This window comes from Sebastes umbrosus, chromosome 2, assembly GCF_015220745.1.
Source record: "Sebastes umbrosus isolate fSebUmb1 chromosome 2, fSebUmb1.pri, whole genome shotgun sequence".
In the NCBI taxonomy this organism is placed as follows: Eukaryota; Metazoa; Chordata; class Actinopteri; order Perciformes; family Sebastidae; genus Sebastes; species Sebastes umbrosus.
In genome coordinates this window covers 17,805,415-17,831,325 of record NC_051270.1, presented here as the reverse complement: position 1 = coordinate 17,831,325, position 25,911 = coordinate 17,805,415, and the positions used below count along the sequence as shown (strand labels likewise).

Sequence of the window (25,911 nt, the reverse complement as noted above, 5' to 3'; positions counted from 1 at the left end):
AGGCCTTTGATCACCCAGTGTCCTTGGAGCAAACACCTCCTCTCCAGACATTTTGTCATTCAGGATGAGTTTTACACCTCACCAATGCATGCATGTCTGTTTCTATTGCTCAACTGTGCGTTAAACCAAAGACAGCAATGTCATCATAAACATCTCTCCAATTGCTCTGGCTCAAACGCTACACCAAAAGATATGAAAACTACCAAAGGACTTTGGTCGTAACATTTTATTACATTATCACTACACTGCTTGGCTTGTTTCATACGCAAATTTCACAAACTACAGAGATCTTCATTCCCAAAATGGTTGACAGAGTTTCCTGTTACAGCGCTAAACATGGCAGCTAAATGCGGTGGTTATGTAAGACGGAGATGTAAAAGATTTGTTTAATCATAATGTTTGCCAACAGTGACTGATCTCTATTTTGAGTTACGATGCATCGTGACAGCTGCAAAAAGGATTTCAGTGTTCAGCTGAAGTCAAAATCTTGCATCAATCTGTGTATATATAAAATGTAAGTGACTAGCTGAATTATGGAGTAGGGCATCAAAACTGTGGTTACACCAGTCACTGGTACAGTCATGAGACGAGACACACTCCTCATACTGTACTTGTCAAAAGCTCTTCTAGGTCAGAGCGCATGGCATGTCTGAGCATCCTCTTTTTAATTGACTACATCTCAGATAGTTGTGAGAAAGTTGTGACAGACTGCAAAGAATAATGCACTTGCACACGGAAGATATCCCTTCAACTCTCACTATAGAGCAATGAATTTAAATCTATGTCATAACTGTATTAGTCCTCCCGTCTGCGCAAGCGCTGAGCTCTGCCTCAACAAGCAATATCACAATACATAATTTAGCATTTGCTAGAGAGGAAAGAAAAACGCAGGAGAGGAGAATGAGGAGAGAAGAGGAGAGGAGAAAAGCATGAAATCAGATCACTAATCTTATGATGCGAGGATTCACCAGAAGTAGGCTAGCAACATGACAGTCTTGCCAACTGCAAGCATCACTTTACATCTATGTGAGCTTTGTATCATGGTGCCGCAGTGGCTACGTTGTGGTGAAGCATCCTGGGCACCATCACAGTCACCTTCCTTGATAGGATAAGTGTCCTCTTGTTAAAAAAAAAAAAGGAACAGGTAAAATGTAATCCATTTTCCTGTTTAAAATTGTAATCAATAAAGCAATCCACTCAATTAAGCACAATAATGCAATCTCTTAGATTGAATTACCTCCATAATCACTTTACTCCACAATATTAGAAGCAAAACAATTTGAACCGACTTAAATTTGAATTATCATCATCGTCCAAAGTAGCAGAGCTCTCCCTCTCGGGTCTAAAACATCATCCTGTGTGCTGCCACAGTTACATTTAATTTACAAACACAGAAGAGAGGCAATGTTGATGTTTTCCTATTCAAAGCTGTACTTGGTTTTTCAAAGAGTTGCTTTGAGGCCATCATATGTTAATACGCATATTAATCAAGTCGGCACACATTCAATGAGATTTTCTTAGATACACCAGAAAAGAGGCCTGATTTGTTGCTTGTCACTTTTCAGAATTAATGTCACTGAATGAATGTGTGTAGAGTCAGTAAATCACTGACAAGGGTGACAAGTTGGCTGTGAGAAGAGGAGAAGAGAACAGAACAGAAGAGAAGATGAAAATATATGACCTTGTCACTTGGGGACAACACAAGACAGATTGTATCTCCCTATTGAATGCCCACTGTTTAACATCCAAGGTATCTGGTATTACTTTGGTAATGCTATCAATTACAAACCAGGACATGCACCCTTAATCCTAAAGATATGGAGCTGTACATTTGTGAAACCATTACTGCTGCTGTCATGCGTGGGCCCAGGGAATGTAGGCTGGCAAGATAACCATGACAGAACATGTCAGCTGCATAACCATCACACCACGTCCACATATAGCATCCTGGATGGAAAGTACGGTGTAGCTGCTTCCTGCAAAGGCGCAAGGTCGTTGGAAGAGCCATCACTTCACAGAGCGTGGAACTGTTTAAACAGAGTTAAATGTGAGTTCTTGGTCACGCAGTGGAGAGAAAGGCAGAGGTCACAACTTGTACTGTCGTCAGAACTGTGAATACAATAGACCTCTGAACTTAAGTCTTGTATTTGGACATGAGAAGACAAGAAAATGAAAGGTTTCACTCTACTGTGACTGTTTAAGCCCAGGGAGGAGCTGCAGCTGAATTGTTAAGGATTTTAAATGCAAAGCTTGTCTGTCAGGGTCTGAAACACCCTTTCTAACTAGGGCTGGGAAAAATCTGGCGATACGATACGTATCATGATGCTGGGGTAACCATTCAATGTATTGCGATATATTGCGATACTGTAAGCAAGGCGATATATTGCGAGTATTTAATACTCTTATCAACATGGGAGTGGGCAAATGTGCTTGCTTTATGCAACTGTATGTATATATGTATTATTGGAAATGAGTTAACAACACAAAAAAATGACAAATATTGTCCAGAAACCCTCACACGTACTGCATTTAGCATAAATAATATGCTCAAATCATAACATGGCAAACTGCAGCCCAACAAGCAACAACAGCTGTCAGTTTGTCAGTGTGCTGACTTGACTATGAGTTGCCCCCAAACTGCATGTGATTATTATAAAGTGGGCATGTCTGTAAAGGGGAGACTCGTGGGTACCCATAGAACCCTTTTTCATTCACATACCTTGAGGTCAGAGGTCAAGGGACCCCTGTGAAAATCGGCATGCCGGTTTTTCCTCGCCGAATTTAGTGTAAATTTGGAGCATTATTTAGCCTCTTTCCCAACAAGCCAATATGACATGTTTGGTACCAATGGATTCCTGAGGTTTTTTCTAGTTTCATATGATGCCAGAAGCTTCACTCTAGCTTTAAAACTGACAACCTCTGAAAGATCGAATAGCAGCCAGGATTTTTAAGAGGTTAATTCAAAATCGATACAGCATTTTGGAGAATCAATACAGTATCGCACAACATAATACCGCGACACTCGTGTATCAACATTTTCTTAAACACCTATTTCTAACACTGAAATTTGGGGACTGCATTTGAAAATGTATTAATAAATATACAATATGCTTTACATTATACAACAATCGTACTCAACACTTTGCACAGCGATAGGCCAAGTGTGCAGAGTTGCAAAAGCAACACAGGGTTTGAACTTCTCTCTCAACAACTCTTTTTTCCTTCTTTGCACAACTTCTTCCATCACTTTTGGACGTTCCACCGAGTGCAACACCAGAAATGCCTTTGAGGAGAGACTGTCCAAAAGCATCTGCCTTTATCGCCATTTTTCACAATTCATTGCGTCGATAGTACAAAGACATGCAAAAGAGACAGAATCGGGGAGACTGTGACCAGAGAGGCAGTATAATTCAGCCAAGAGGAGATTATGATGGCAGGCTTTTTGACCTGCCTCCAAGTTATGGACATTTGGAACAAGTACAAGCTCTCATGCCTTCAGTCGAGTTTGGACGACACTGCGTACGGCATTACGAGCATACTGAACCTTTTTAGCTAATCAAAACAAAAGCTAAGCTATCACGTCTGTCCTATATGTGTAATCATAACTGATGATTAGCAACACCTTAATAAAGCCCAGGATGGAGAATGGTGAAGCTATCCTTTAAGTCAAAGGCACTGAATATTAGAAGACTGACATCAGCAAAGAGTTACCACTACAGCTGTAGTGCTGATCGGCTGGTATTCACTGGATATAACAGATCCATGATTGACAGCTGGGAGGTAAGTCATGCAGAGTGTCAATCACTCCTTCAGGTCATGTAAAAAAACAGTGTGTGTGTGTGTGTGTGTGTGTGTGTGTGTGTGTGTAATATTGTTTATATACTTGTTCCTCTGCAGTAGCGGTGAGTCATTACAGCAAAACACTGCCAGAACTCATAGAGATCGACTGCATAGGAACATGTAAATCATTAATTAGGTAAGTATCTGCTGAAGTTCAAACCAAACATCAGAATGGGGAAGAAAGGTGATTTAAGTGACTTTGATGAGGCTTTGGTGGTACCTAGCCCCAATTTGTGCCTCTCATGTATTACCATGACATTCAAGTCACAGGGATAAGCATCCAATTGGCTGAAATATAAATAACTTGCAACCTATACCCAAAATGTTGTTTAACAACACTTACTGCTGCTCTGGAGGTAGTTACAGATTCCTCAAAGAGTTTTCTAACCATCTGGATTAAAATATATTCTGTTTGTTGCACGATAAAATAGATTTTTAACCCGTTTCTCAATTTGCGACTGCATCTCCTAATCCAGGTAGATGGGAATTACACATCATTGTTCTTTTTGTAATCAGACAAAATATTAAGACATTATTCTGTATGAAAATAGGGCTGGGCAATATGATGATACATATCATCAAAACGTAATAAAGGGTCTATTGTATATATTTTTCTATTTTGTTTCTATCGCGATATAGACTATTTATTTCTTTTTCTCTATAATTTCGCTTAAAACTGTTTTGTTCCTTTTGCACTCAAGTTCTTAAAATAAGAAAATACTCAATGTGTCAAGAATTTAATTCACAAAGGAGTATAAAAAAATAGGCTTTACCATGTGGTTATTTCATATAGACTTATTATTTACTGAATTACCAGAAAACATGCTATATTGTGATATATATCGTTATCGAAATATGAAATTACCTGTATCGTGATAGAAGATTTTTGGACATATCACCCAGCCCGAATTTAAACGTGGCATGGTTGTTGGCGCCAGAAAGGCTGGTTTGAGTATTTCAGAAGCCGCTGATCTACTGGGATTTTCCCACACAACCACCTCTAGGGGTTTACAGAGAATGGTCCGAAAAAGAGAAAACATCCAGTGATTGGCAGCTCTCTCACTGCCCAACATACTTAGCAGATAACATCAAGATCAATGGCGGTCTAGGTACCAAACACTGTGTGAACCTGGTGGGTGTGTAATTGTTTTGATTCAGGCACCAGTCATTTCTTGATTATGTCATTTGGGATATGGATACAGTGATTTCACAGCTCACAGCTATGCCCTGAGTGATATCATAGCTAGCGGTGCGTGTGTTTTCATGTCACTGGTGTTTGGATAAACTGAACGCTAATCGTCACGGAGAAGGCGGTAACTGGGGTCAATCTCAATTACATCATTGCTGTTCAGAAGATTAAAGAGAAAGGAATGGGAGGAAGAGAAAATACTGGATATGAACGTCGACAGTTGTACTCTGAGTAATCGTGCAGCTGGCCAGAGGTCTTTGACTCCTGTCATGTTGTAATATCTTGCTGGAGTGGAAGAAAGAAAAGGAAATAAGATTTGGATGACAAGACCAGAGTCAACGGTTTTGTTCTGCCAGCCGTGCAGTAAGCAGACTCTCTGACTATGTCACCGCTTGTATGTCTTGCTTTTCCTGCATTATAAAGTATGCTCATAAACTATTAACAATGTGGCACCGGCAGACATGTATGCCACGTGGACAGACCTGTCATGTCTCCCGGTGTCGGTTCTTCACCTTCACCCAGACGTGACAGGTTTCAAAATATGGTGGAGCTGATTTACAGCATCATAGATAATGGATGATGCAAGAGGCAACTGGGATTTTTAGCAAAACCATAACAGCAATGTTGCTTTCAATATTGCTTTTACTATGAAAAAACAAATAAACAAAAAAGCAGCTTTAATGCAGGTTTAGTTTTGTTTCCATTTAGATCAAATTAAGTGTATATTAAGTATAGTGAGCAAGTATGGATGCAAGTATGAAGAGGAAACAGGAAGAGGAGATGATCTCCAGAGATATTTAAGAAAGAGAGCGGTGTTAACAATATGTATCTTCTACTTCATGGTAAAAACGTGTCATGACATCTATAAAATATTGTACTGAGAAAAGGCCAAAAGTAATACTTTGTTTTATATCCTTTCATATTGTGAGGAAGAGGCAGTAACATAGTGGGAGTGTGTGAGCTGGTACTCTGGTTTAAGGGTTCAGGGTTGTTTTACCACTTACAGTGTGTTTTGGTTGAATATTGTCACCTTTTTGGTGTCACGGTATTTCTGTGGTGATATTATCTATGGGTCATTTTATCATTAAATGTGAGGTTTATGGTGAGGGACATTAGAGCTAAGAGGAGTGAAGAAATGACATGCAACAAAGGTTCCAGGCCACCACGATGCTCTTTGCTCACTTTGTAAAGTGCATTTTTTCTGATACACTGGAGACCCTGGCTTGGCAATGATGAATTAGCTGAAACAGGCTAATGCATGTTTTGATTGTGGGAAAAGAAGTTGCTTTTTGAAGTGAATAACCAGTCAACTCACTCACCTTTTTAGTAGGAATTCAATTTTAAGTAAGAGTCTTTCAGATATTATATATAAAGCAAATTATAGGATTGTGCCCTGAAGACAATATTTGACTGTACCATGTAATTCACAACAAATTAAAAATGTATAATTTTCAATTGGCAAGCAAGATGACTAATCACAGTCATCATAAACAGTGATTACTAATAGTATCCAATATGGCTTAACACAACTTTTTATGCAGTGTTTCAATAAAACAAGACTGCAGATGACACATTTTGTATGACATTCGAGATGTGATGCATTAATCAATGATTTCCACATTCAACCATAAATAATACTCTGATTAACATATCAGTCATGTTGACAGAGCAGACTGAGGAAATAGAAAATAGCCTGCTGAGCCGCAGTTTGCAGATTGATTCCCTTTTGAGGCAGCGTGGCTTACTGTATGTAACTGATGCACAAATCAACCTGTGTTATATACAAGCAAGATATGCAGTATCTTTGCCGTTTTCATTTATTTCATAGAATTATTACTTTCATTCGTCTTTTTCAAATATGGAAAAGCAGAGCGTTATTCTTTTAATGTCATGTTAAATATTTGCATGATTGTCCATGATTAATCACGATTAATCGCAAATTATTCACACATTTTTATCTGTTCAAAATGTACCTTAAAGGGAGATTTGTCAAGTATTTAATAATCTTATCAACATGGGAATGGTTAAATGTGCTTGCTTTATGCAAATGTATGTATATATTTATATTGTAAATCAATTAACAACGCAAAACAATGACAAATATTGTCCAGAAACCCTCACAGGTACTGCATTTAGCATAAAAAATATGCTCAAATCATAACATGGTAAACTGCAGCCCAACAGGCAACAACAGCTGTTAGTGTGTCAGTGTGCTGACTTGACTATGACTTGCCCCATAACTGCATGTGATTATCATAAAGTGGAGATGTCTCTAAAGGGGAGACTCGTGGGTACCCATAGAACCCATTTTCATTCATGTATCTTGAGGTCAGAGGTCAAGGGACCTCTTTGAAAATGGCAATGCTAGTTTTTCCTCGGCAGAATTTAGTGCATGTTTGGATTGTTGTTTGACCTCTTTCTTTACAAGCTATTATGACATGGTTGGTACCAATGGATTCCTTATGTGTTTTAGTTTCATATGTTACTAGTAACGTCACTCTATTACTGTAATGCGTTAAAGAAATTAGTGGCGTTAACACTAATTTGCGTTATTATCGCATTAACTATGATAGCCCTAATAATAATAATTATTATTATTATTATTATTATTATTATTATTACATGACAAAATGTAAACATGGAAGACATGATTACAGTTTCCTTTATTTGATAATATGTTAATGTTTGATCATCTTGCGTACCCTAAAGCTATAAGCTGCAGATGTAACACGATAAAAAGAAAGTTGTTCAGTGCGACCCATGCAGTGGCATTATGTTGTTAGCCAGCTGCTCCTGGTGGGCTCCCACTTGACAAGCTTCAGTAATACGCATGTAGTTCTAATGTGTGTGTGGTATTCCACTGAGGTTAGGATGGGCAACACATTGGTTCAGAAGAAAGCTTTAATATTATATCATATTATATTACATTATATCATGTTGTATATTATATTGTATTATATTCATTTATAATCCAGAGTGTTAAATAGATTAAATTCATAAATAAATAAATGCATACCTTATTTTTGTGGCTCATAGGGTCCATAAGATAATATTGAACTAAATTACAGTTTTGATGAATCATTATATTATCGTGTAGCATTACATGTATAATATGTGAAACTATCAATATATAAATCACAAACTCATAAATACGGTAATTGGATACAGCAGATTAGGTAACATAATTTACAGCTTCAACATACCATACCATATTACATTATATTATGATGTAATTATATGCAACATGATATACATGGTAATCTAATGAGTGATGTACTTTGTACATATAAATGAGGTAATTAGGCTATACTGCAGAGAGGTTGTTAGTGGATGAATAGAGCAACACAGAGGAAGGCTGGTTGGCTGGCTGAGGCACCATTGACTGCTGATCTACAAGCAATTATCCTTTTCCAATTTTCTGACCATAATTCTAAGGTAAAAGATCTATCCTCTAATTAGTCGAAGCTTCCAATCAAAGGCACATTACTGCAGACAGAAACAGCGACAAAGTGGATCGATCAGACAGAGAGACAGACAACTGCCAGCTGACTTATCTAATGTGTTAAAGAAAATTCCTCCAAAGCCACCTTATTAAGACTTCAGACAGAGAACAAAGTAGAAGGTAGACAAAACAAAACGATTAGCAGAAAGGAAGCGAGAGGATGAGGAGGGAGTGGTTGGAGCAGTGGACAAAATTAGATAAAAAAAGGTAAATGGGTAGAAGAGGGAGGGAGATTGAGAAATAGAAATCACACTTCAGTACAGAGAGAGAGAGAGAGAGCGAGAGGAAGGAGGAGAAAAAGGACAACAGCTAAAAAGGATGAGGCAGTTAGAGCAAGATCCAGAGAGAGGAGAGGAGCAGGGGAGAACATTATATCAGATGTGAGTGGAGGAAGTCATTTAGTTAAATTTAGCCATCATTTAGAAAGCTCTTCATGCCCCCTAAACAGCTCCACACCAGCAGGCTACTGGATGCCACAAAATGCCTGCAAAAATCAAAATTAGGAGAAGAGGGGAGAGAAGAAAAAGATGAGGAGAGGAGAGGAGAGGAGCAGGCTTGCGATGTGACACCTCTCTCTGTTCTCTGTCTTAGTCAGTGCAGTGACGTCAGCTTTTTAACAGCATTGGTGTCAAATCTGGCCTCCCTCCTGTTTCTAGCGCCAGGAAGACAGCCTGAAAGAGATTATTAGAGAGTAAATGTGGATTTATCATGTATATTTATGAGACGTTTATCCTTTTTGATCACTGTAGACTGTAGTGCATCCTACAGAGGGGTGGACACAATATCAAAAACACCTGTGCAATTTAATGCCAACTTTATGAGGCTTAAAATGTTCCATTCCTCCTCCAAATACCATTTTGCCGTGCATGCTCGCCACTCTGCAGTCTCACTTACAGAAGAAAAGGGCTATATCAGAGCAACAAACTGGAAATGATGGCGTTTTTAAACAGCAACTACAGCAAATACGAGTAAGGACTGAAGGGTCAAATGGCTTTTCTCTGGTGTTCCTCACAAGGGGTGTCACAATTCTCCAAACCCACGCTTCAATTTGTCTTTCGATTTTAAGGTCATGATTTGATTTGTTTCCTCAGCACTGACGGCTATGCCATTGTTAGACTATTGAGTCTGGATTTGTGAAGATCATTGTTTTATGCCCTGACAACCGTCATTTACATTTTCAAATTCTACTGTACCTTGTAGGGTTGTGTTGCTATCACGTTGACAAAACTGTCCACAGACGGACAGAAATACAAACACCTGGCAAAGTACTCAAAACCGCTTCTGTGGTAATTCCCGCTACAGTAGGTACAGGTCTCTGACTGTAGGTCTCCAGGACCATGTTTTGCCATGATGACTCACACACAGACTCACAAGGTGAAAACAATACCAACCACACACTGTCGCAGCTGGTAAAAATGAATAAGAATACAGGGGAAACTGTAAGCTTTACAGCTCTTGATGCACAATATTAAGTACAGTACAGCCTAATGTACAAGAGCAATGGAAAACAGTATTAGTTTTTCCATCTAGGTGCTATTTTTAATCTTTTTAACTTCTTCTTTACTAGCACACAGGAACTATACGCTGTGTCTATTTACAGTCTGAGCTTGTTTGTGGGTTTGTACTCAGTAAAATTTTGTGTACATCATACCCCTGGCACTTCTGCCTTCCTTGCTCTGAACAATACTATTCTCTCCAGATTTTTCAATGCATTTCTAAACGTTTCTCATTTCTAATCAACAACTAAAATCAATCAAATAAGTTCTGTAAAATATTCTGGCTGAATTTTGAGGATTATATAGTTTTTACCACTGGGAAAGTTGGGAAATTTTTGCCCCCTAAAAACATCTTAGGCGGAAGCCATTTTTAAGGTTCAAGATTTTCAGACACATACGTAACTCCTACAGCCAAGAAATTTCAGCCTTGGCTTGTTATACTTACCAAATCTCAGATTTTGTTTATGTTAGAGTCCCTGAAATTTGGCACAACATCAATAAACTACTGTATTTTTCGCAGGAAATATTGAAATGTCTAGATGTATATATTTTTGGGGGACTGCCTGTGGCCCCAAAACCACACATTTTGCATTTCTTTTTCTATTTTCAAGGGCCATTAAAGAAACATAGGACATCTGCTTGTGCCTTTCAATCATGTAGATCTGTTGTACACAATTTTGCCTCCGCCCAACACAATTTTATGGCTGTATGAGTTATGTGTCTGAGGATATTGAACCCTAAAAAAGGCTTCAGGTGACAACATTTCAAGGGGCAAAAAACTATGCAAATCTCAAAATTCAGCCAAAATATTTTACAGAACTTATAGCATATACATAAGGTTTGAACAAAATCTAAAAACACCTATCTGATTTGACACAACGACCACCTTGCCTCTTAGGAATTACACTTATAAACTACAAATTGTTTTTCCAAATGAACTTTGGGAGGAAAATGTAATGTAGGAAGTGTAGTGTTGGAAGTGCTACGTTTTTATACTGGATCCAAGTCATGGGGAGTTGGTCGGGGTGCATGGCAGCCATACGAAGAGCAGGACCTTGATACCAGACACTGGCCTTTGAGCTTTTGAATGGAGAGAGAGAATACTGGTGTATTCACCGGTTGCTATGGTAGCGAGTTACTCCAAGTACATTTGTAGCGAGTCAGTAGAGTTAGTCAGCACTAAAAGTCTTTAGTTCTCTTCTTCATTAGAGATGATAACTTTTTCTGACCGACAGCCGACCCTCGTTAACCGATTATTAACCGTTAACCGACAAGATTAGTGCGTTGCATGCAGTTGCATGCTGTGGTTGTAGTGCCTAACAAGCCACCCAGCTGCAACGATAAGCCGATGCACCAACAGGTTAAATCCAGCTGCAATGTCTGCGCAAAACAGACCATTGAGTCCCCAGTTCAACAGACTGGGAGAGTTAGCAGCCACGATGCTGCGTGTATTGTCGTGGACACATGCAGCCACTTTCGCAGTAAGTCTCAACCGCATCATTTAGTTTAGCTGCAAGGTTGTCAGCTGTGTGTCTGCCTGGCGTATTCTGTCAGCCCAGCGTAACGTTAGCGAGTGTCCGACAGACCGTGTGTGAGTATGTGCTGCGTTCACAGCTATGAAGTTACTGATAACTTCATACTCACTACAATACACTACAATAAATGCTACAACTCCTCAAGACCAAAGCCAAGCTCCCGTATCCTGCAACACTGGCTCAGACTCACTTAAGGTGGGCTGTTAAGGTGGACCAGCTATTCTCCATTAAGTGACAAGCCGCTCCTCTGAGTTTTGCTCTGCTTTTTATTTGATTTTAAATATTTCTTTTAACCGTTTAACCAATAGCATTAATCTGTAAAAATGCTTAATGTCGGATAGCGGTAAAACGGTTAATTATTAAACATCCCTACTCTACACTTGGCTTTGATCCCTCAAATGTTGGATCTTCATATTAGATTCATTGTTATTATTAAGCTGTGTGCGTTCATATCATATCATCTTCCTTCTTTAGACTCTGTCTTGATGTGCCATCCTGTTCCTGTATAAGTGTCGGTGCATCCCGGGTACGTAACTGTGCTGTAAGCTGCTTTGGCACTAGCAGTATGCAGTGCCATACCGCTGCAGCTAAAGCTAAGTCTTAGAGAGATAATGGCTTATTGTCTGCTTCCCCTCAACCATCAACAGATTAGAGGCATGTAGACACGCAGGCTCTCCCTCTCCCTTTCTCTTTATTTCCCTCCTTCTCCTCCCGTTTTTTTCTTCTTGTGTCTCTTCCTCTCCTCTCCCTCCACTCCTCTTATCTAATTTCTCTTCTCAATAAGCCGACTCACTCTCTCCCTCCTCTTACACCCACCCCACACCCATATAATTTTTAAACATGTTCTCTCTATTTTCAGACATCATCTTCTTTCTTTTCACTGCCAGAAACACAAGAAAACTGCAGCGTCAGCCCCCCCCCCCCCCACCACCATAACCACACACTCACCCTGCCTCACTCTTTCTCCCCATGTCTCTCTTTCTGTGGTACCGACCAGAAAGCTGTTTATAATACCAACAGTGGCTGATGTGCCCATCTGACATTTACAGTAGACAAACGATCTACGGAAGCGGCCGTGGAAATAGAGGGGAAAATGAGAGTAGAAAAGGCATAAAGAATGAAATGGCTGACAAAAACAAGAAAGAGGGGGGTACAGATAGCGAAGCTGAGGTGCAGAATTGTGAAAAGGGTGGAGGAGGAGACAGTCAGAGATACTGAGAGAGAAAGAGAGAGGAGAAACTGAGAGGAATGTTGGCAGAGAAGCAAGAGAGCAGCACAGGAAGAGGATAAAATGGAGCGAGAAAATAAAAGGTTGGAGAAGAGAGGAGGAGGAGGAGGAGGAAATGCTGGGGAGTAGAAGTGGAGAATGAAGAGACAGAGGAGAAGAAGTAGATAGAGGGCAGATGAGACTGTGACAGGAGAGTTATTTCAGTGGTCATATAGACATCTCAATGAAAATGCCAACAACCTAATCAAAGGACTCGAAAGGGCAAAGAGAGAGAGAGAAGGAGAAGGAGACGCCGAACGAAAGGCGGGAGGAAAATGAGAAGGAGTGAGGTGGAGGAAGTTGATGAGAGAGGAAGGACAGAAAGGGACAGAGGGAGAGAAAGATGGAGAGAAGTGGAGGAAGGGAGGGAGGACAGTTAGTGAGGGAATAGATGGAGAAAAGGAGGAGAGCAATTAAAAGGGGAGAGAAGAGGAAGAAGAATGAGTGGCAAATAGGCTTGCCGCGGCACAGTGTTGCCGGTGTTACACGGTGGTCGGGAATACACCGATTACATTACTTGCCCACCGCCCCCACCATTACTTAGCTTTTTTTTATAGAAATAAAACCTATTTAGTTCATTTTGGAGTATCAGCGCCGTGTTATCAATACATAGTCAGACGACGGACGCTACAATCTGAAAGTGAAAGTGTCTGTATACGTACGGAGTCTCAGCACAGAGTAGCAGATTGACGATGGTGGAGGATTTGGTTGTCAAAGCGAAAAGCAAAAGCACCTATTTGGAAATATTTTGGATTTAAAACCAATGCTATAAGGGAACCCTAACGTTAATGAGGCAATCACCGTGTGGAGGATGGAGTGTTCACAGCTGGTGTGTGTGGCGCAGCGTCGCTGGGTGGAAACTTGCGGTCCCCGCAGTGAAAGCTGGACTAGAGAAGCCAGACACACAGCCCTTCCAATGTTAAAGATCAAAGTAAGCGCTCTCCAGATATCGAGCATCATCTTTTATTGTCCGGTGTAATCGGCAACACTGGTGTTGTCACAAGTTTATTCATCGTCACATCCCTTGTGGCAAGGAGGAAAAGAGGGAGCAGGGGAATGCTACATAAAGTGTCGAAAGAAGAACCAGTGTCATGGATGAAAGGAGGGCAGAAGACATGAGGCGAGAGAAAAAGGGCAGAGATGAGATAAGAGATGAGTGGAGAGCGAAGGAAAGAAAATCGGGTGAAAGAGAGAGAAGAGAGAATAGCTTGCTTTTTGACATTCAAGAAGCACTACTTGAACTCCTCCTAGAAGCAGCTTATTGTCTAATGTGTTGAAGATGTGCTGAAGGGCCCTGATACTTTCTTTGCCGGCAAAATGTGGCAGAATTAGAGCAAATCTGAGTCGAGAACATTTGTTAAAAAAAAAACATAACTACTCTGAAAAACAAAGTTAGACTAGCTCATGCTTACATTTCAGAGCAGGACTTAAGACAGGTGGGCCGACAGAGAAGCTGTGTTATTTAGCCATCACTTGTCAGACAGAAGTAAGCGATTGCCGTTGTTCAGATTTAATGGCCTGTAAAGGACACTGCAACATCAATTTTCATACAGCTGTGTGTGTGTTTGTGATTGAGAGAAAAAGAGCGAGAATGTGTGTGTCGCTGATATTGCTACGCTGGAGTCTTGGAGCCTTTTACAACCTTTCCTTTATTATTTCCTTATCACACTGCTTAAGGCCTTCCCTCCCTCCTCCTCCTCTTTCCCTCTCCTCCCTCCACCTTCTCCTCCTCCTCCTTAACCCCCTCCCCTCTTTCCTCACTCAGTCCCTCCATCCATCTCTCTTTCCTCTCCAGCTGACAGGGCGATATTGCTCAGTTTACACTTTAGATGTCAGAAAACCTCAGAGCTTCAGCTTTATTTTAATCTTCTTTCTGTTTTTTACTTGAATTGATGAATTGTTTCAAATGTTTCCATTGCCCTATGTTATTTCATTTAGTTTAACACAATTCAATTTCATTTGATTTAGTTTGATTTGATTCCACTGGATTTCGGTGGATAAAATCCTGCTATTTCCCAAAAGGATGGCACAAGGAAGCGCTGGTAATAAAACACACTGTGGTCTTTAATGGAAACAAATAAAAGCTAAATTCAACAAGAAACAATTTAACAGCCATTATGTGCCTAGTACGTTTCTTGGCCTTTGGACCCTGGAAACTAATTCCAAACCTTTTTGTAGAGTTTAAACACATTTTAGAGGCCTCGCCTTCCCTCCATCTCTCCATCTGCTCTCTCTCCTGCTCTGCCATTACGGAGGTACCTTGTAAAAAGCCTTCAACAAATCAGCAATTGCCTTAGTCAGTCACGTAGCCAGCCTGTAACACAACCAATCAGCCAGCAAGCCAGTCAATCAACTTAACAACCAGTCCATCATTTAGCTGGTAAATCAAACTGACAGTCAGTCAGTCAGGCAGCCTGCTGGCCAGTTTCTCACCTCCTCCCTCCCTCTCCCGCTGCCTTCCCTGTAGGGCTGTGCTGCAGTGGCACAGCGTACCACGGGACCTTTTCAGCAGCGCTCCTATGATGTTGGTTTCCAGCAAGCTAACATCTATTAACACCCCCCCACCCCACCCCCCGGGTTTATATCTCCCTCTCTCCCAATCTCTTTTTCAGCTACCCATCCTCTGCCTCCTCTGTCTTCCTTGCTTTGTGCACCACGGGACCATTTTTTTGCCGTGTCCTTACGATGTAGGTTCAACACTGCTAGCGACCATTACCGATCATTAAAAATGGATAGAATAAGAACGATGCTTTTGGAGCAACGATAGCCTGTGGCAAATGCATTTATACTCCGACGCACACACATGCTCAGTCTAAAGTGCATAAACACACATTTATACACAAACATGCCGGCTATTAATGTGGACACGTATAAAAATCCTCCAAACACACACACACACACACACAGGGATCCAACAATAAACCAACCTCACTGACAGTCATGTTTGTACACTATGCCTCTGCTAATTTGCACATACAAACTTCCACATTTTATGGAAATACAGTTTAAATTCCTTCGCATGAACACACTCAAACAAGCAAATACACCCACTCATGCAAACTTGTGTAAACAAGCAAACACTTATACACGTACATAAACACTTTCAAGACAAACACATTCACTTTCAACTTGCAACACTACATTAATATGACACTCCGCTTGTACAGCGTCCGCATGGCTGCACTCAGAAAAGCTGTGTACACGCACGCATGATGTCGAGATACAGTGGCGCGCACACACTTTTAGCTTACGCATGGACATTTACACACAAAAGGGCACTCGAGCACAAAATAATCCCCTCACTGCTCCCCACTAACACACACACACAGATCCAACCCTAACCCTAAGCGTTTTTCGCTTGAAGGCCGAGACAAACACTCACACTCGCAGACAGTTTAAAGTGATTCATCATCTGCAGACTTTTCAACTTTTCTACAGATACAGTGGTAAAACAACTCTCTCGCACTTTGCAGGGCGGTGAACCCGTTAATGTGAGTGACAGCTGCATTAAAACACTGGACTGCTCAGCAGATAAGTGGAGTACATATAATTTGACTAAAAACACAAGTGAGAGAGGAACACAGAGACAGAGACACTAATAAACAATCTGAACCCTTTGCCAACCTGGAGAGTAATTATTACTGTGGCTCTATGTATTTCTTTCTGTGTGTCTCACTGTCTCGCTCTCGCCCTAAAATCACATTAATGGATGAAAGTAGCTTCTGCCGCTGCTGACTCGTCGCTTTGAAATGGAAATGTAACTCATTGGCTCCATATGTAGAGCGCGCATACACACACACTCGTACTGTACACGACACACAGACACACACACGCACCCACACACACACACATACATACAGAGCGTAGGTATGCTGGAAGAGTGTGTCTCTCTCTCACACACACACTATGCCCTTAAACCATGGAACTAAGCGAGAGAAAACTGAAATAACACTAATGTAACATTAACAGACACATTAGCCTGCTTAATGTTAGCCCGCTAGCCAGCCATTAGCCCACAGCTTATAGAAAATGTCATGCTAACAGAAAGGCAAAGCGGAAATAATAAAATGGCAAAAGTGCTACATTAACAGATACATCAGCCTCTATATTCAGCGGACAGCAGCACCAAATCAACAGATACTCAGGTTTAAAGCTGCAGGGTGCTACAGCAGATGGACACCATCATTCAGCTGCATACACATCTGTATTCAAGCTAAAATATGTCCACCCTGCTTAAGTGTCTTTAAGCAAAACACTGAATCCCTACCAGCTTCTACCAGCTGACCCTGCACTCTCATCAAAAAGTGAATTTCCCCTACCTGGATCAGTAATTACCATATTACTTTTATCTGTGTTATTTTAGCTTGCTGGCCCTGGGATACGCCAAAGTAAGGAACAGTTTTACATTCAGACCGACAATGGCACTACATCAAAAAAATGCAGCATCCTCATTCATTTCAATGAGACCAATGTGCTGACGCAGTGAGGCCACCGCCACAGAGGGCTCCAGCTGCTGCAGTACTTCTATAGGACTGGCTTTTTACTTAATGTAGCAGTTAACAACAATAAGTAGCGAAGGACAGCGCTATGAGTGGGGTGAAAGATTCACTTGCTAATGTCAGACTAAAGAGCATTTGAACGTGATAAGATTGCTTAGCTTGAATTAAAAAAAAAAAAAAAAATACAGACTAGTTACAAATCTTTTAACTGAATTGAACAAAACTAGGGCTAAATGAAATTGATTATTTTCATTGTCGATTAATCTGTTGATTATTTTCTTGATTAATCGATTAGTTGTTTGGTCTATAAAATGAAAATGGTGAAAAATGTCGATCAGTGTGTCCCAAAGCCCAAGATGACGTCCTCAAATGTCTCGTTTTGTCAACAACTCAAGAAAAGAAGTAAAGTAAAGTTTCCAGGCTCTCGTTTTTCCTCTCATCAGTGTAATGTACACTAGCCTTTCATATTAGATTCAATGTTATAAGTAGGCTACAATAATCAGAATATGAACATTCATGCTCCCTCATGTGGCACAAAAATGTACTGCATGCAGATATAAATGTTAAATAAAAGACTATGAAAAGAATTCCGCAAATTTGGCGACCCTAATAAAAATCTCCTGCGACCCACCTGTGGGTCTCGACCCAGTCTTTGGGAATGACTGGTATATATGACGTCAACGGACCAAGAAAGGCAAACCCTGCCCATCAAAAGGTGCTGAAGAACACTACACTGAATCTTTCTGTGTTGATAGATGAGATAGAGTAACAGCTTTCATTTGTTCACAAGTTCTGAGAGGTATAGCACGTGATGTTTGGCACCTGGAATTTGAATAAAATAGATTAGACCTCAATTCATTGCAAACATGGAACGGTAAATGCGCAGCAACACCTCTTGAACCCACTACGCTGCTACCAGAATACCCTGCATCGGCGTCAACAAACCAAACCAACGGGAAGCGGTGGAAATTATGTACTTGACTGAAATTGGTAAAACTGTACCGCAGCTGTTGATGTTCTAAATAATTTGTCAAATTAAATTGGGATATTGGTTGTCATGGATGTCTTGTAGCCACACCGACTGATCTTTCATTACGAACTCCAGTTGAGAGGTTCATTTCATGCTTATTTTTAGAGCTGGCTGGCTGAGTAATCCTGTGTTATGAAATAACCCTCAGCTCCCACCACAGCGAGGCGTCTGCACCACAAGGTACAGAAAAACAGCAACAAACTGCTGTGCTAAAGTGGCCGCATTAAAAGCTCGATACCAGCCAAATGCAAAGCTTTAACCCATCATGTAAATTATAGTTCTTTACAGCCAGCTACAGCACATAGCTCATCAGGCATATATTTGGGGCTTTAATAGCATACTGTAGATCTTTATTTAGATGCTGGATGCATGCAGACATCGCCAGCAGTTAAAAATATAAATGTAGTGGTCTTGGTTAGTTGGGTTTAAAGATTTTTAAATAAAAAACATTAACATGCTTCAAAAAAAGAGCCTGACAAATAAAGGAGACATGGCATTTACTCATGCATACTAATGGGCGGTAAAACACAATTGGACCAGCTATGCAACAGCACTTTTATGATGTTCATAATTTCAAGCTCTGTCATGCTATTTCATATGATATACACATGCTCTTTTATTTCCTTATTTCATGCTGTCCTCTCTGATTTGAAATGACAGATGGATGTAAGATTCTGCTGTGTGTGATGCAGTATTTACAGCGAGCATGAAATATTCGAGTCCAGTCATTAATATCAACAGATTTTAGAGCCCTGTTTGCTCCTGCCTTGAGGTCAGCTCGGTGGATTTCCCTCCATATCTGAGGTATAAATTCAGGGCGGACAGGGTTATGATGTCATTACTTAATGCCAGACATTACTAGCCGAGCAGCACAAGATGGAAAAGTCATTCCTGATTAATCGCGTCTGCTAGGGAATACATTTTCATTTTCTATTTCACTTTGTCTCCCAGTGCATAGCAGTGCCTCTCCTTCCTCTCCGTCCCAATGTCTCTTTAACACACTTGCTCTGATCTCTGCCTCTATCTCAATCTCTCTCTCTCTCTCTCTCTCTCTGTCTTCACACATATTCTCCTCTGCTCTCTCTGCCCTCTCCCCCTGCATTAGTCTACTGTATGTAGGCCATGGCTCTTTTAAAAGTTCTGTCATTTGAACACCATAAAGATAGATTACTCGCTCATTTTCAAGTCAGCGTGGACGACTAAAAATGACTTTTTCCTTTCCAGCAGCACAAGCATAATGACCCATGTACACTTAACATGTACTTTGTGTGTTCTCAGAGAGTTGACTCTACTCTTGTGATACTATCAGTGGCACAGTTTCAATTCACATGTTCTGCACGTGTATATATATATATACATATTTAAATTTCAGAACTTGTGGGAATGAAAAACAAATGGTTCATTGCTTCCAGTACTCAATAGATCTCTCTGTAGCTCTCTCGGTCTATCACCACTGTATCTCTCTTACACACACATCCACACGCCACCTCTTTGCTCTCCATTGAACTGTGTACTCTGCGGTAGTTAACTGTATTGAAGTGTGTGTGTATTCTCTGGTCTCACTAGACAACTAGAAGGACCCTCAAGTACCTGGAAATCATCAGTACTCAGTGAGATGTCTCGCTCTGTCTGTTGCAGGTGCGTCTACACACACACATTCAGGGTCTCCTGCTCTTTTCTCAAGCTCAGCTTGTTTGAACTGTGTGTAGACTTTGTTGTAACTGAGGGGATTCAATTATTATACAAGCACCTGAAAACATTGACAAAAATGTCTCTCTTTCTTTTAATCTGTCTCTCCCACGTAGAGGTGAAAGTGCTTCCATGCTTCTCATACATAGGAAGCAGTAAATTATTAAAATACACATCACCACACACAGCTTTTTAAATTTAAAGTAAGCTGCAAAGAAACGTATCACCGACACACCTGCACAAGTACAGAGACACCCTCAAATGTGCACAAATGGTTCTGCATATGCATAGGCACTGTACTCATGAGAATCACAGAGCATCTGGTGAGCATGTTAACTATTGATTTTCAGAATATATCCTGTAATTATCTGAAGTCCTCTGTTTTGATTTAGATGGAAACCTTCACCTACTGTATGTTGAATCCCAGGTAAACTACAATTCAGCAAAATTGAAACACTTTATTTTAAGTCCCCCTATTTATCATTTATAAGCAATACAATTTTAAAATTTAATATAAATTTTTAACAAATTATAATGTAGTTATAAGCAGATAGACATTTTAAGTGTTTATAATACAGTACTTTTAAACAATTATTACTTCACCTCCCAAGACATGTTTTACTACATTGTCATTTATTATCTGTTTCTACTGCAGCTTCCATTTACAGGTTTCAACAGGAGGAGTTTTAGTTGTTAAAGGTGCTAAATACAGGATGGGGAGCATTTCTATTGCCTCTGCATGGCTCTCAACATGGTGCCGGCTGAGCTGGCAGCTCGCAGCCAACGGTGCTAACAGTTCTAACAGTGAAAACAACGACAACAGTGCTGACAGGTGTAACAGTGTTTACTTGAGGAGGAACCGGATTGGTGGGCGCTATGCTTCAGCAATGGCACCATCAGTCGGGATGGCGTTATCAGCTGTAATCGCCGTATGAGAGCAGTGCACAGCGGCTACCGTGAGCTAGCCAGTGGGGCACGCTCACATGCTCAAACATGCGCTAAAAGCACACGCTGCCGGCCCGGCTATGTCAACAAAGGTCGAAGAAGCTCTGATTACAACACACACAGAGGGAGAGTGACTTCATCCTCTAGACATTACTCCTCTATATCTTTACATAGCAAATAGTTGTTAGTTGCTATACTAATGCTCTGGATATTGTATAGAGCAGTGTTTCCAACATTTTTTTCCTGGGGACCCACTTTAAAAAATAAAACATCACGACCCAACTCACAATAGGCCTTATCTATAAATCGTGAAAAGAGTGAATTTTTGCGTAAATGTAATTTCCGCATCACCTTATATTATCTTGAATAGGTAAACTAGCCATGTTGAAGAAATATACGTTTGATAAATCACAACTTTGTATTATGCATGTTATTGAAAACATAAACACATATTTTATAAATGAGACCGAATAAATGTATTTAGGCTGAGTTAACAGGTTATCTCGTTCTTTTCTTTTCCTCTCATTTGTTAAACAATATACATTTATGGGGAGTTAAGAGGCTCTCGTTTTTTGCCTCAGTAAAACAAACAGGATGTATGCTAGCCTTTCATATTAGACTCAATGTTATACTATAAGTAGTAGGGCTGGGCGATATGGAGAATATCAAATATCACAATATTTTTTACCAAGTACCTAGATATCAATATTGCGACTTATTGTACGGTTGACCATTCGTGCTTTTACTAAATATTTAGACAATTCTATTTTTTATAAATAATCATTAGCAATGTGGATATAATGACTAAGTGGGTAAAGGCAAATAAAAGAACTGCTATAACAGTCTGGTAAGTTCAGAGAATTACATCACTTTACTGTAATGCAGCCTTTAAAACCAGGAAAACACGTATGCCATATGGCAATACTAAAGATATCCAAAATCTGAGATGATATCTAGTCTCATATCATGATATCGATATAATATTGATATATTGCCCAGCCCTAATAAGTAGGCTACAATTATCAGAACAATACAAACAATCAGGCTCCCTCATGTGGTTCAGAGGTGTACTGCAGGTAGAAATGTTAAATAAAACAATATGGAAGAAATTCTGCAAATATATTTGGTAACCCTGATACAATCCCCTGCGACCCACCGGAGGGTCCCGACCCAGTCTGTGGAAATGACTGGTATAGAGCACCTTTAACAAATATATTCTACATACTTATCTACTTGTAATTACATTATAGTGTGTCATAAACCATCTATCACATGTTTAGAAACTGCTTAAAATGCCCTAAAGAGGGGAAAAAAGTAAAGTGTTTTACTCTTCTTATCAAATATATGTGGTAAATATCATAAACACAAGGTTCACTTACTCAGCTAATCACATAGCTTTTCACCATATCCCAAGTCGAATAGAGTTAGCTTAGATGTCAGCATGTGACCTGAGTATAAGACCTCTGCTATATGATAACGGCTGATCATGTATGAGGAGGAGATCATAACACAGTAAAGACACGTGAGCAGATTCCATTCACTGAAGAAGGCCATGGGATGTGGTCAAAAGTTGCTTGAATAGCTAAGTAAGTAGTCCTTGCTTTTAGAATATTTACCACATACAGTAAACTGTAAAGTGTGTGTCCCCAAGGTCAAGAATAAATAAAATACTTACAATATATATATATGTATATATACATACATGCATACATACACTTATTTCATTCTTTCACATTTCATTATGCTTTCTGAATTTTCACAAGTTTCATTGGAACATGTTTCACGCGTCTTCTCTATATCTAATACCCTCAGTTTTATGTACCTACTGTGAATGTGAATGTGAATTGGGTAGATAGCTCTGTTTTAATTAGCCATCTTCTCATCCACAGGAACAGTGTGTGTGTGTGGGTGTGTGTGTGTGTGTGTGTGTGTGTGTGCGTGTGTGCGCGTGTGTGTGTGTGTGTGTGTGTGTGTGTGTGTGTGCGTGTGTGCGCGTGTGTGTGTGAGTGAGTGTGTCCATTTCCCATGTGTCTGATATTAGTATGCCAGGCAAGGGGACAGAGAGCTAGTCCCAATATCTTGTTGTTTGGCATTGATTCAATGTCAGCTAATTGTCACCGTGTGTGAGTGTGTGTGTGTGTGTGTGTGTGTGTGTGTGTGTGTGTGCGTGCATGCATGCATGCGTGTGTGCGTGCATGCATGCATGTGAGCATTCAGGTCTTAATGCCCTCATAAGGATAAAAACATTAAAAAGCTTCAGAAACAGAGACATTTAATCAGTCCTCACTTTGAAAAGGGAATGAAAATACGTCACTGAAATGTCCTGTGTGTGTGTGTGTGTGTGTGTGCGTGTGTGTGTGCGCGTGTGTGTGTGTGTGTGTGTCTGTGTTTACTTTCCCTAAGTGAACAAGTGAGTGTGTGAGTGTGAGTGATTAAACAAGGGCTTCATGGTCCCAGTGGGGGTCTAAAATGAAGTTCTCAGACATGTTATTCTCAAACGTGTGTGTGTGTGTGTATGTGTGTGTGCGTGTGTATGTGTGTGTGTGCGTGTGTATGTGTGTGTGTGTGCGCACATCACTGAGTGCCAAAAATGTCTTTTGTACAGTCCCCTGTAGAGTGTAGTTAACAATATATCAATTATATAAGCACTAGCTGGGTTTTGGGGGAATTATAATCACAGTTGGACATTTGGACGTTTCGCGGCTGAAACCTGTTGATGAGTGAGCTGGATGTATTTTTTCTCTCTGTCTCAGCTTTTGATAAAGAAGCACAGTTTGGCAGTTAAACATATGTAAATATTGTACAGGATTAGGACGGTATTATTACAAGGTCATCCAATAAGAATAATGATGATTCACGATTAACATGATTTTATGTATCTATTTTTACTCATAATGTTGCTTATTCCAAAATCTTTGGTTTTTTTTAAATAAATTCTTAAGTGTGTATTTAATTGAGAATTTAAGACATACTTCAGAGTGAAAGGTGCTTTAATTACTTTATTTTGATTTATTATTAAATAATATTACCAAACATTATTGTTATTATTTGATCATGTATTATTATTTAATTATGCATTATTATTATTATTACTACTACTGTTAAATATTATGTATTATTATTATTTACTATAAGTGAAAATTACAGAAATAATTAATGTGATGATTATCAAAAGAATCCCTAACATCATTGTAAAAACAAGAACAGAAACATCCTTTTAGCTCCTGAGTGATTGAGCTATAAAGAAATAAAAGAAACAATAATTATCACTAGCAACACAAAAATGCAGTTTAATAGACATTTCCCTCCATCTTCATGCTGCCTGGGTTGTTTATTTTGCACTTCAGTTCATGTCTGGAGATACCTGACTTTTGATGACATTTTTAAGTGACATTTCCAGACAATCAATAATTAGTTGTGTGTTGGAATTTAAAGTGCGACATCACATTTAAAAGGCTGCAACCATCTGGGGTTTGAGGTTTGACGAAATAAATTATTGCCACCCTCCGTCTGTCTTTCCAGATGTCAGTCTGCCCTTTAATTTTCTCTTGCTCTGTTTTTCTGGGTGTTAAACTCTTCAATAACTAAAATAGCTGCAGGTATGCCGCACATCAAACGGTAATAATGTGACACGGAAAAGCTTCAATTGTGGCCAAGGTCAGGGTTTTTTAGATGTTGCATTAAAAAAGTAAATTGCATGTGACATGTTTCTGACATCTTATTGGTTTAAATTGATAATCTAATATAGAATCTACATCATACATACTGTAACTGTCAAACAGCCTATGACTGTGGGGGTGGAAAAATGCGGATTTTAAAGCTGATAAACAACATAGGAAACGCAGACACAAACAAGTGCACACACAGATTGGAGTGAAAGATGAACTGCAGGTGATAAGAAGAAGCAGTCAATCGCAGACAGCTTAAACGCGCCATCATCATATTCATCAACATTCACAATTCTCCCACAATCACACTTCTATACTCAAATTCCTTCATTTCCAGGTTGACAGGCTGCATGTATGGCAGGGGAATACAGATAAAGATAACACCATCAAAAAAACTCACACAAACACAATATAAATGCACGCCCAGAGATAGATCAGTGGTAAGGGAAATGAATGGGCACTATGAGAAAAAATACTGCTACACACAAGCAATTATCAGGAATTTTAACACTGCTGGAAACAATTTTGTTCTGTATCGCAGAGGGAGTAAATCTGACAGATGCATGTGTGTGTGTGTGTGTGTGAGAGAGAGAGGGAGAGATTGAGAGAGAAATACAGAGCATTGAGAAAGAGAGGGAGGAGAAGTGCACACAGAGAAGCTATTGATAAACAAAGTGACAGTAACGCTCCCACCAAACGAGGAGAATGTTAACACTTTCTTCTCTATCCATCTATAGCACGAGGAACCTCCGTGGTCACTAAATCTCCACCAACACAGACCTGCTGGGCTGCTGACACACAGCGTCAATCCCCTGTCATACCATCACACTCTGCCACAGCCACTGAGACAACTGCTCCTCTGTGTGTGGTGACTCCACAAAATCATGTTATACAATGAGCATGGGATTTCCTGTCTAAAAGCCCTCCAGGAGAAATTGCAACCCATCTCTCTCTGTCTAAGTCTGCTCATTTGTAGGGATGCACCGATACCGATATCAGGCCGATATACTGACTCAAATAGCTGGATAGGATATCAGTGACAATGATGCCGATCTATTCAATTCAATTATATGCTATATACATTGTATGCTGGAATTTTGATTTTTGTTCATGTTTTCACCGATTTGTTGCTGCATTAAAAAGGTTTACACCTGAATTGTAATTCATTTTGAAGATTTTTTTGCCAAGTTGTTGGTGCACGATTTATTGCTTTTATAATAAATGACAATTCATTAAATTTATATTTATTTG

General features: G+C 39.8%; 1 protein-coding gene across 2 annotated transcripts in view; it reads right to left on the bottom strand.

Annotated features, from left to right (window-relative positions):
• The window catches only part of LOC119478662 (CUB and sushi domain-containing protein 1-like), a 460,060-nt gene that overhangs the window by 432,692 nt on the left and 1,457 nt on the right, over window positions 1-25,911 (bottom strand). The window lies entirely within an intron of this gene.